Here is an 11,744-nt window from a genome sequence, read left to right as displayed (position 1 = left end):
AAAGATAGTTCACCTCAAGACCCATCATGGTTATGCTTTTGCCGTAAAGCTATACAATGCGGAGAGCTACTCCCATTTTGGTTGCTCAAATTGGGAAGCACTATGCAAGGCGTATGGTTTTCAAGAGGGTATGCATGTCACCTTAGATCTTGGTGAACCTGAAGATGACATCGACGAAGATAATGTCGATGAAGATAATATCGATGAAGATAATATCGATGAAGAGAATATCGTCATTTGGGTCCTTGTTGATACGCTTCCACTTCTACCTCTATGTGAATTTCTCAAACATATTTATTAAGTAATTTATATTGTTTTTATAATAATAGTTGACAGCTTATATATTTCCATTGGCAGCTTATTTCCGTTCTTCAAAAAATGTTCGGAAAATAGTAGACAAAACCTACTACACTGATGGTTCTAAACTAACTTACGAGGAGAAAGATCATTTTGTCTCCTTCATTATTGATGCTGAGACTTACAATAAGAATTATGAAAATCCTCCATATTATGGTCAATACGTGCCACTAGTCCGCGTGTTGAACTACGACAACATCCACGGAAATGGCATGGTAAGATTTTTTATTATTATGACAATAGTGCATCTTTTGCATACATTCTTCTAATTAAAGCTAAAATACATTGCTAAAATACAATGCTAAACTACATTGCTAACTACGACATTATTATTATGTTTTTCAACGAAAATCCTGAAGGATTGTGTGCCTCATCTGATGTTTCTGAAAGGTTTCCCTGATGTTATTAGCTTACGGCCAAGTTCGCCTAGGCTTCACCGATGTTCATACGAGATTTCTCAAACCGAAGAAGACATGACAATCAAAGAATGGAAAATGTATGAAGAATCATAGGGAGCTATTTCGAAGCAACATTGTGCGTAGCGCATGAATTGGAGATAGGATAATCTCCATTCTCCATAATAGAGAGTCAGGGGCTATCTTGTCTTATGCTATTTTACCTTAGAGAGGGGTAGGTCCTAGCTAATACTCATGATCATGTGTTAAGAATAATTAACTAGGGTTGGTTATGACTATGATGATGATCAGTATGACTTGTTATTATGATAATGAGAGACGTTGTTAGATGATATGATGAGTATGACTTGTTATTATGATATGGATGATGAATTATTATTATGATGATGATGTTGAGTTGTTATATGAGTATGATGAGTTATTATATATATACCAGTGGGTGAAAGAGACGTGGATTAGATTCAAGTTGAGGCAACATGGTGCACATCGAAAGTACTACTAAAGCTTGGATTAGTAGTACTTTCGATGTGCACCATGTTGCCTCAACTCGAATCTAATCACTATCTCTTTCACCCACTTATATATAATAACTTTAGTAGTACTTTTGATCTACAGCATGTTGTCTCAACTTGAATCTAATACACGTCTCTTTCGCCCATTGATATATATAATAACTCATCATGATCATAAAATCATATGATGAGACTATTGTATAAAAGTTGTACAAATACAACGTCAATATGCTGCAGAAAGAAAATACAGTAAAAGTTAGCAGTAGCATAGGTATGCAGGTAGCAGCAGCGTGCTTTTATCAGCACCGCGCTGTGGACAGAGCCGTTGCTGTTGCACATTTTACAAAGAACGCTACTATTACGTAAAGTTAGCAATGGCGCGGGTCAAAACGCGCTACTGCTAAAAGTTAGTTGTAGCGCCTTATCAGTAGCGCGGGCCCCTACGCTACTAGTAGTCCATAGACCCGCGCTACTGCTAGCCTTTTTCCCTAGTAGTGCCTCCATACCACGCGCTACTGCTAAGGCAACACTGCTGCTATACACGTACCCTGTGCTACTGTTATTATTTTATGTATTTTTTTCATCAACGAATTTACTCTGTTTTTGTATAGTTTTATATAATAGTCTTTATCATATCATACACATAATAGTCTCATCATATCATACACATACAAATGGTATCTTTTCGCTTTTTGAGGAACTCAGCTAAATTCTCAAGGGCTACTGCACGCTTTCTTTTAGCCTTTACTAGATCCATGAGGACACGAACAGTTGACGACTCCAGCTGGCTTGCATGTAATCCAGCATCATCTGGGACTTTGCACCTTGTGTCTAATCCAGCATCATTAGGGAACTGGCACCTTGTGTGTAATCCAGCATCATTTTAGAAATATGATCTCGAGGTTGACCATACTTCCCTCCTTGCAGGAACTACATCCTCACATGAAGAAGCTACTTCTTTTTTAGATCAATAGTCAGAGCTTCCCATATCCATTAAGTAGAAGACTGGCAAATAGGACTAGAAGAAGTCAATTCAAAAGGAGAAATATAAAAACAGACTTCAAGGTGAGAACACCCACTTCCTACATCAACCTAAAAAGGAAAGCATTAGAACGATTAAGACTATTCTTATTACATATCAAGCAGAGCCAGCTTATAAAGCGGCGGGGGGGGGGGGTGGCTTTTTCGGTCAAGTATTTTATTTTGCAATTTAGTGTTACATTGTTGTGTATGTTGTCTTACCGAGCCAATTTATGTTTATGAAACTTGCTTTTACATATTATAGAGATTTCTCTCAATTAACAACTAATGTATGGTTTTGTTTATAAAAATTTAATATGATGTTATCCTTTTTTTAAATCTATCATTTTCTTGTTCAAATGGATGGGCGCGACAACGCGCGCCATCGACCATCTATTTATTAAGGACAGATGCAACTGAGACTAAACCGAGCTCTCACAACGATTTGCATTTTTGGTTGTCCGTTTTCGGGATCTTAGCGTTCCGGGCCATCAGATCTCATCTGGAAAGCGCGACAACTATTTATCGCATGAAGCGATGCTACAGATTAAGTCTCGCGTCGAGCACTACAGTATGGTTTTAAATCTATAGTTTTATTGTTCAAATGGATGGGCATGACAACGCACGCCATCGACAGTCTAGTTAAGGACACTAAAATTGAGTCTAAACCCAACTCTCTCAACGATTTGCATTTTTGGTTGTCCATTTTTGCGATCTTGGTGTTTCTGGCCGTCAGATCTCGTTTGGAAAGTGCGGCTACTATTTATCGCACTAAGCGATGCTATAGATTAAGTCTCACGTCGAGCGCTAGAGCATGGGGCCGACCAGGGATAGATCCTGCGATCTCTTTGTTGCCCTCGACATCGCTAACCACTCTGCTAGGCTAAAGCACATGTACAATAGGTAAGGCATGAACTATTAGAAGGTAAAGGTTCGGCTTTTACACATTTTTGTTCTTTTTTTCTTCTTTTTTCCTTCTTTCTTGTTTTTAAAGGTTTTTTCATTTTCTTTTGTTTCATTTTTTCATTTTGTTTCTTCGTTTTTTATTTTCTTTTGTCTTCTCCATTTTCTTTGGTTTCTCTTTTCTTCTCCATTTTTTGATTTTCTTTTTTGGTTTCCATTCTTTGGGTTTTTCATTGTTTCTTTTGGTTTTTCCTTCTACATTCTTGTATACATGATTAACTTTTTTTCAAATACTTCTTCAACACTTTTTAAAAATGCGTGAGTTATTCAACATTTTTATATACATGATCAACATTTTTCAAATACTTGCTCAACATTTTCTAAATACTTGTTCAACATTTTTCTAATTCTTGATTAACATTTTTTTAAATCCTTGTTCAACATTTTTCAAATACAAGAACATTTTTTAAATACCCCCCAAAATAGAAAACCAGAACATTTTCCAAATTTCAAATCATTTTTTCAATACATGATCATTTTTTGAAACTGGGAACAATTTTTGAAGCTCCCGAACAAAATTTGAAAACATGAACAATTTTATAATTTGTGCACATCTTTTAAAACTCCCGAACAAAAAATAAAACGTGAACATTTTTTGGACTTTTCGAACAATTCTTCAAATGAATTTTGAAAACTCCCAACAAGCTTTGAAAACATGAACATTTTTTTGAAATTGGTGAACAAATTTTGAAATGGGAAGATGTTTTGAAACTCCCATACAAAATTTAAAAACGTAATTTTTAACACGTGTGTTTTTTTTCTGAAAAGTGAACATTTTTGTAGTCTGCGAGCATATTTTAGAAAATCAGGAACTTTTTTCTAATTTGTGGACAAAAATTACTAAGAAAGAACATTTTTTGACATTTTAAACATTTCTTAATTTTAGAAAAGAATTTGAAAATCTGAAGAACAAACAGGAAATAGAAAGGAGGAAAAAGGAATTGAAAATGAAATAAAGAAACCGAAAAAGAAAGAAAACGAAAAAAGAAAAAAAAACAGAAAAGGAAAAAACCAGTGAAAAACCGGTTCAAGACCTTCTGAATGGTTCCCAAAACCGGCATGAACCTTCAAAAAAGTACCCAAAACCGGTAATGTAGCGTGTGCGCTATCTCGTAGTTGGGCCGGCCCATCTTGATCGCTAGGTCGCTCACCTCTGTGTGAAACAGCAACAACTTGACAAGAGCGTCCGTTAGGAAATTACCCCTATGCTCGCTTAAAACCAGAAATAGGGGTACCCATATGTGTCGCACTGTGTGAAATCTGACTCAGTTGTCCTATGAGTGCTCCTATTGGGCCGGTCCATGAGCGGGGCTGGATGCCCACTTGTTTTCATTTCTATCTTCTTCTTTACAATGTAGACACGAGATTTAAAAAATAAAAAATAAATCAATAAATTTTGAAAATTTGTTAAAGAAATCACAAACTGCTTCTGGATAAAAAAATCTTGCCTAAATCCTAAAAAGTGCAGTTGTGCTCGTTTGCATCCTCGAGCGCACACGTTTCTGCGTCGTCGGATCGTCATCGCGTACACCAGACGCCGTGCTGTTTATTCGCGTCGCGCGCGCAGGTGGCACCTGGTCGGCCTGTGGCCCGTTGGGTGGGAGCGGCGGTTCCGGGGCCCACCACTTCTCCTCGTCTCGTCCACCCCCTCCCACTACCGACGCTCGTTTCGAAACTGCAACCTCAGTGCTCTCTCCTCATGACTCCCATCCCAAATCCCCCAAATCGGGCGAGGTTCAATCCTGTGGGCGTCGACGAGTTCGGCGAATCCGCAGCCGATTTTCCGCCGGAGGTGGAGCGACCATCAGGTGCGTGCGGCGTTTTCTAGAAGAAGAGAAGTGGAGGGTAGCCTGGCTTGCGGCGAGGAGCAGGTCGGAGGAAGGGAAGCAGTAGCCAAGGCGCAACAGGGGAGGACCGGCCGCCGCGAGCGACATGCCGTTGGTGCATAGGGCGAGTAATCCTTCCCTGCAATCCTTTGGTAAGCACATCTGGTCTGGATTTTCAGCTTTTTCGGTTTCCAAATTGACGAGCACATGGTGGATGATGAAGCTCTCTTTATGGTTGACGACATTGGGAATTCGATGTGCAAGGGGATTGGCTACTGGTGGATGTAGGGGTTGAAGGCAGTTGGGGCTGCTGTGGAGTTGAGATTATGTACGAGTGTTTTGGGTTAGGATGCTCACTACAGGGATAGTTCAGGTGAATTGGTTGTTGTAGATTTTGAGATTCAGATTCATGTTTGCTTTTTGCTCTAGTTTTGTGAATGGCTTGCCCTGTATGTTTTCAGAAGTTGCCCACACGCAAATTTGTAGTAGATTTTGTTCCAGTTAGTACTGCACTGTTTGAACAATGCAAATGTAGAGGAAGTAATTCACTGCAGGGGAAATACTTTCAGTTTAATGGATAATTAAAATTTCTGAATTGCATGATGTGGTTCAGTTTTGCCTGATATGTGTGAACAATGCCAATCTAGAGGAAATAATTGCGTGATGGAAATTAAGGGAAATAGTCTTTAACGAACAATCGTTTTCTTTGAATTGCCTGATGTGTTTAGTTTGCCTAACACGTTTCAGTTTTTTTGTACTTTACATGCTTGCTTTGTTCAGATTTTTTTGTTTTTGAAATTTGCTCTGTTACTTAAAGTCCTACTTCATATAGCAACAGAGAAAAATTCAGTTAATGTACAATCAGACACTTTAGTTGCCTGTCATGGCTTCCTGTTTTGCTTCAATTTGTTATAGTTTTTGCCTGATATGGTGTGTGAGTTTTCCTGATACGTTTTTTTTAACATTTTGACAGTTAATTGCCTAATACGTTTTTTTAACATTTTGACAGTTAATTGCTTGATATGGCTCCTTTTTTGCCTCAGTGATATGGTGTGTGAGTTTGTTACAGGACTAGGCTGAAATATACCGTTACAATTGCGGCAAATTTTCTCCATGATGATGTTCTTTCTCTTTATACGTAGCAGGAGAAAATGGCTGGGACAAGCAAAAAGGGCCTTCAGGGCGACCCTCCTACATTTAATCCTGATGACGATCCATCTAATGCCACTGAAGAACATAGAACAGAGGTGTGCAGAATATTTGAAACATGCTACTATTTTCCTTTTGATCTATGATTCCCCCCCCCCCCTCTAGATTGATGTGTGCTTGATGCGTGTGTGTGCTTATAGATTGCTACTTACATATTGCTAGAGAGAGATGCTGACACATACTGGTAAGTGCCATGTGGATTTATCAGTCTGTACGCATGGTAAAAGATGGTCTGAAGTTAGTTGCATATCTATGTCCTTGATTCAGATAATTCAATCCTTTGCTGCTTTTATTTTTCTAACATGCATTGATCGTTGCATGCTAGTCTTAACTATGTTCATTTCATTTGGCCTAGCGCTCAGTTTGCTACTGCTGCTACACTAATTCCAGCCTTGATTATATTATGAGACAAAATACATGTATAGGAGGAAGACAAATCAATGGAATTTCTTGTCATGTGGTGATACACTCATGAATCTTTGTGATTCTTTTGTGTTCTTCTTTGTATCTCTTCTTTTCTTAACCATCCAATGGATTTGTAGGCCCATGAAGCCGCGAGCATGCATCATGTATGTGTGTATTTACAATCTATAACCTTTTTGACCATTGAGTTCTAGCCAAAAATATGCTTTCTTGTAGTCAATGTTTTCTACACTAACTTGCCTAATAATGTCAGAAAGTTGCCTATAATATTTTCCATATTTTTTGGCATAGGATCTGCGGCAACTAGCAAGGTGAGGAAGGAGAGATGTGTCAGAGTGCCGGCGACCAGGAAGCGAGGCAAGAGGAAGATCAAAGACGGCAGTGCCATCCATGCGCTGCGACCACCTAGCCGGGAGGAGCTAGAGCCGAGAAAGTGTTGTCGCCACTAGTCGAGGAATGGGCCGCAAACCGTCTGTAAGTATCTCGAAATCGCCCCCTAAGCATTTTTCTTCTACTCAAATCTAGGATTCTATGTGATAGAGGCGAGATAGGGAGGTTGAAGAGGGGGGGTGTGGGGTCCCGGCTATTTGGGCAAATCGATGATTTCGAGCGCGGCGGTGGTTTACGACTTAGGGATGCGGTGGCTGGAATCGTTGTTGATTTGAGCCGAAAGCATCCAAAACTTGCCCACCGCATGATAATGAGTTGCCAGAGATGATGGCATGAGTTGCCCAACCACTCTTGCGATGTGAGGGTTGGAATCATCGATGATTTGAGCCAAAAGTGTCCGAAAACTTGCCCAACTCATGATAGTTAGTTGCTAGAGATGCTGGCATGAGTTGCCCAAAGATCCGCTCCTGAGAGCGCTGGGTTTTATTTCGCCAAAAATATGCCCAACACATGATAGTTAGTTGCTAGAGAAGCTGGTGCGACTTGCCTAGAGATTTTTTACTTTGACTTTTTTTGTAGTTTTTGCATACACAACTACAAATAAGCATATGAAAGCATGAACCATCAACTTGTTGTATTTTTTAATTAACAAATCAGGGCAGCCTACACTGTTGATTCCACTGAATTTGCCCCAAATCACACAAATGTTGCTTGTCTATATTTCTTATTCTAGACAAATGCAATCTGATATACAGTGAGGAATGATGCATTCATAACAACACAACATTTAGTCTTCATATTATCCAAACAAAAATCTTTTGAACTGTGTGTTTTCAAAGGCAACACTGCGCAATACAAGTTTTTGTCTGGATTGCAAAGTCACAATGAATTGCACATATTTTTTTCCAGAATTGTTGTCTTTTTTTAGTAGGACTTGCTTGACATTTGAATGTGACTTGCTAATGCTAAGCATGTGACTTGCCTGTGTTTTATGTTTTCTGCACTTTTTTTTAAGAATTTAGGTTATGTTCTTACCCCAAAACCATCAGTTGCCTGCAGAGCATTATGGTCATGGTGATAAAAGGAGACAGGGCCGAGACGGAGCTTCCATCCGGATTGAGATCTGGAAGGACGGGGCGTGGAGGAAAGGGGAAGAAGCAGGGAACTCACGTCCTTTTTCTTGCACGTGATTGACGAGGGGGAGGGTTGTTTGTTGTTGCATGAGAACTTATCGGGGCAGGGACCAGGTACTGGGACTTTTTTGTTTTGATCCTCTTTCTGGACGGGGAGATATCTTTCCTTAAAAAGGGTGTGTGCCAGGAAACGCTAGGGAGCACCTGTTTGCTCCCTAGTCGTGTCTTTCCAACATATATCACAGAAGGGGAACCAGCACCATGAAGCGTACTTCACGGTGCTGGTCCATGAAGTGTACTTGACGACCTGGCCATCCTCCTGGTACATATCTCTGCTTCCGTCCCTATACTGCAAGGTGTAGCGAAGCTTCTCGTATTTGGACCGCATCAGAGGATGTACTGCATAGAGATCTTGCTCCGGATCATCACACGGCGTCGGCAGCTCACGGCGGCACGCGGGGCATGTCCCGCCGCCCTTGATCCAGCTCTCCCATAGCCATGCGTGGAAGCTGTGGCTGCGTGGGTTCTCCTTCCATACGGCCATGGCTGCTTCCCTGCTCAAGCACGCAGGGAAGTCACAACTGTCTGGCGACGACAACGCTTCCGGTGTCTTCTGCGGGGCCTCGGTCACCGCAGCAGCCGGCGCCTGATCATCTCCTCCTCCGTGTGCGTTGGTGCTGCTCGCCATCGCCGGGAGCCTCGGGTGATCGACGCGGTCCGGTGGCAAGGCGCGTGCGCTGGTGATCGAGCGAGTTCCTTGGCGGCTGCTGCGTCGATCGATCTTCTTGCTCGGCGAGCGAGGTGTGTGCCTTTGGTTTCGTGCCGCGGACCTGGTGTATATGTACACCGAAGCTTGGGCATCGACAGACGTTTCCCGTTATGTTTCGGCGTAGGAGTATGACACGGAGTCGGTTAATTTCTCATGTCGTGTTCTAGAAAAAAATCGATACCCCTAGAATACTAATCCCTCCGTCTGGGTTTATTAGACAAGTTTCACCATTTATTTTAATAACAAAACATAAACGGAATCGATAACGCCCGAACGTGCTAGATTTTGGCAAATCGCCCCGAACGCTGCATCTACCATACGATACCTTAGCACGAATCACGGAACAAATCCAGTGTCATGTCATCCTTTTAGATCGTTCGGGCTGTAGCCCCAACGCCCGAACGCTCGAGCACTTCTCTCCCTTATCCTCTCACTCCACCGCACTAGCCTTTCCCCATTCTCCTATCCACACCTCTCGTGGCTGCTCCCCGGGCCAGCAGCAGCCGTCGACGGGGAGCGCAGCTCGCCTTGTGTCGCGGCGGAGCAGGCGGCGGAACAGCCGGAGGATGAGGAAGCTGGTGGAGGCGCGGTGTGACGGCAGTGGTGCGTGGTGGCTCGCCGAGGACGATGAAGCGAGGGGAGGCGGCGACTCCCAGGCCAGCGCAGATCAACGGGGCTCCGACGCCGTGGGAGTTCGTCGTGGACGCCGACGGGGCGCCTGAGGATATGGCTCAGACGGAGGTGGTGCGGCGCGAGCACTCGGCGGCTGGGGCACGACGCGGATGCAGCTGCGTGGTTGCGCCTGGAGTGCGAGGAAGCGGGCGGGGGCAGCGGCGCTGAGGCCCGCTAGACTCCGGTGGATGTGGCCCTTGGTCGCCGCCGTCCGCTGGTCTCTTCGTCCGGCGAATCGACGCCGGATTTGTAGGGTCCAACGGCGCGGGGTGGCTCTGGTGACCTTGCGCAAGGATGGCGCGCATGGGGAAGACAACCACCATGGCCAACCTAGTAGGTTCCATGGGGCTCGGCAATCACGATGGGGTTCGAACTTCGCGGCCCGTGACGAGGCGGTCGTCGGCGCCAGAGGTCGACTCCCCTGGTCAACGTCTCCTTCCTACGAAGGTATGCATATACTGTTGCCTCTACTCTGCTAACACTATCCTTACACGGAAACCTGCATAAATCATGCTTATTAAGACTAAATTGTGAGTGTTGCTTTACTGGACAGAAGAAGAGGTTATTCTTCAGAGAATTATGGCGTTTCTTTTGGTTTGTAACCATCATCAATAACACATGGGCAACTATTCAGTAATCTGTGTACCTTACACTACTTCCTCCTGTTTGCACTGATATGTGGATTCCTCAAATTTTGAAGCAGCCTGAACGTTACCATCAGATTCTAATTCACTTTGCATGTCTCAAATTCTGTTGTATTTTTTCCTAGCTGATTTCTGAGTCAAGTTGTGATAAAGTAGTTAGCTTAGCTATGTACTGAAGTTAGTTTAGTTTGGTGTGTACCCGAGGTTCTGCTTAAAATAGTTACCATTGTATTAGACATATATTTGACATCTTATTTAGCAAGATATTCCTCGAGAATAGACACAGTTTTCATCTTGTCAACTACAACTCCGACGTACATTTTTTGCCTCCAAAATCGCCATGTCTCACTATACATTTTTTCTTAAATTTGCCCTCTCCCTGTAAAACTTTTCTTAAATTTTCCTGGAAGATGGCAAATATACTTGTCGAATCATTGCAAATTTTAGTTCTCGTATCATGAAAATTCATTATTTTTTGCCATGGCAACTTTTGATTTTTGGATCATGGCGCATTTTTACTGTTTTCTACCATGGCATTTTTTTTGGTAGACCATGGAAACAAATCTTATACTTTTTGCCATGTAAGCATCAAACATTTAGTTAATTGATCATGGCAAATTTAGTTAACACATCATAACAAACTTGCTTCCTGGAAGATGGCAAATTTAGTTATCGTATCATGGCAAATTTAGTTCTCGGATCATGGCAAATTAATTGCTTTCTTGCCATGGCAACTTTTGATTTTTTTGAAATTGTCGTTGTAATTCTTTAAATTGTCAAAAACAACACAAAATAGCAAATATTGCCATGACAAGTTTTGCTAATTATTTTACCTTTATTAACATGGCTATCCTAAATCCCCATGGCAATTTTTTAACTTTTATTGCCATGGCAAGTTACTATTTATTTGCCATGGCAAATTTACCTTTTATTAACATGGCAAATTTACCTAAATCCCCATGGCAATATCTAAGTTTATTTGCCATGGCAAGTTTTTACTATTTATTTGACTTTTATTAACATGGCAAATTTACCTAAATCCCCATGGCAATATCAAACTATTATTGCCATGGCAAGTTTTACTATTTATTTGCCATGGATAATATACCTTCATTAACATGACAAATTTACCTAAATCCCCATGGCAATATTTAACTTTTATTGCCCTGGAAAATTTTACTTTTTATTTGCTATGGTTAATTTACCTTTATTAACATGGCAAATTTACCTAAATTCCCATGGCAAATTTTAACTTTTATTGCCATGGCAAGATTTACTATTCATTTGATCTTTATTAACATGGCAGATTTTACTTTTATTTTTGCGTGCCAATTATTAATTTTTCTACACCATGGCAAAATTAACCTTTTTATTGCCATGGCAAATTTACCTTTTGTTTCCCATAATTTT

The 11,744-nt window shown here is 41.5% G+C and overlaps 1 long non-coding RNA gene across 1 annotated transcript; it reads left to right on the top strand.

Moving 5' to 3' along the window:
- The first annotated feature begins 9,399 nt into the window (after positions 1–9,399).
- On the top strand, positions 9,400–10,607 carry LOC119267312. The gene is made up of 2 exons (XR_005132364.1): positions 9,400–10,137; positions 10,244–10,607. It is a non-coding gene; the product is annotated as an uncharacterized LOC119267312 (long non-coding RNA).
- Positions 10,608–11,744: the final 1,137 nt, after the last annotated feature.

Source organism: Triticum dicoccoides, chromosome 3A, assembly GCF_002162155.2.
Source record: "Triticum dicoccoides isolate Atlit2015 ecotype Zavitan chromosome 3A, WEW_v2.0, whole genome shotgun sequence".
NCBI classification, from domain to species: domain Eukaryota; kingdom Viridiplantae; phylum Streptophyta; class Magnoliopsida; order Poales; family Poaceae; genus Triticum; species Triticum dicoccoides.
The sequence above is the reverse complement of the archived record's forward strand: the minus strand, read 5'-3'. Positions and strand labels throughout refer to the sequence as shown.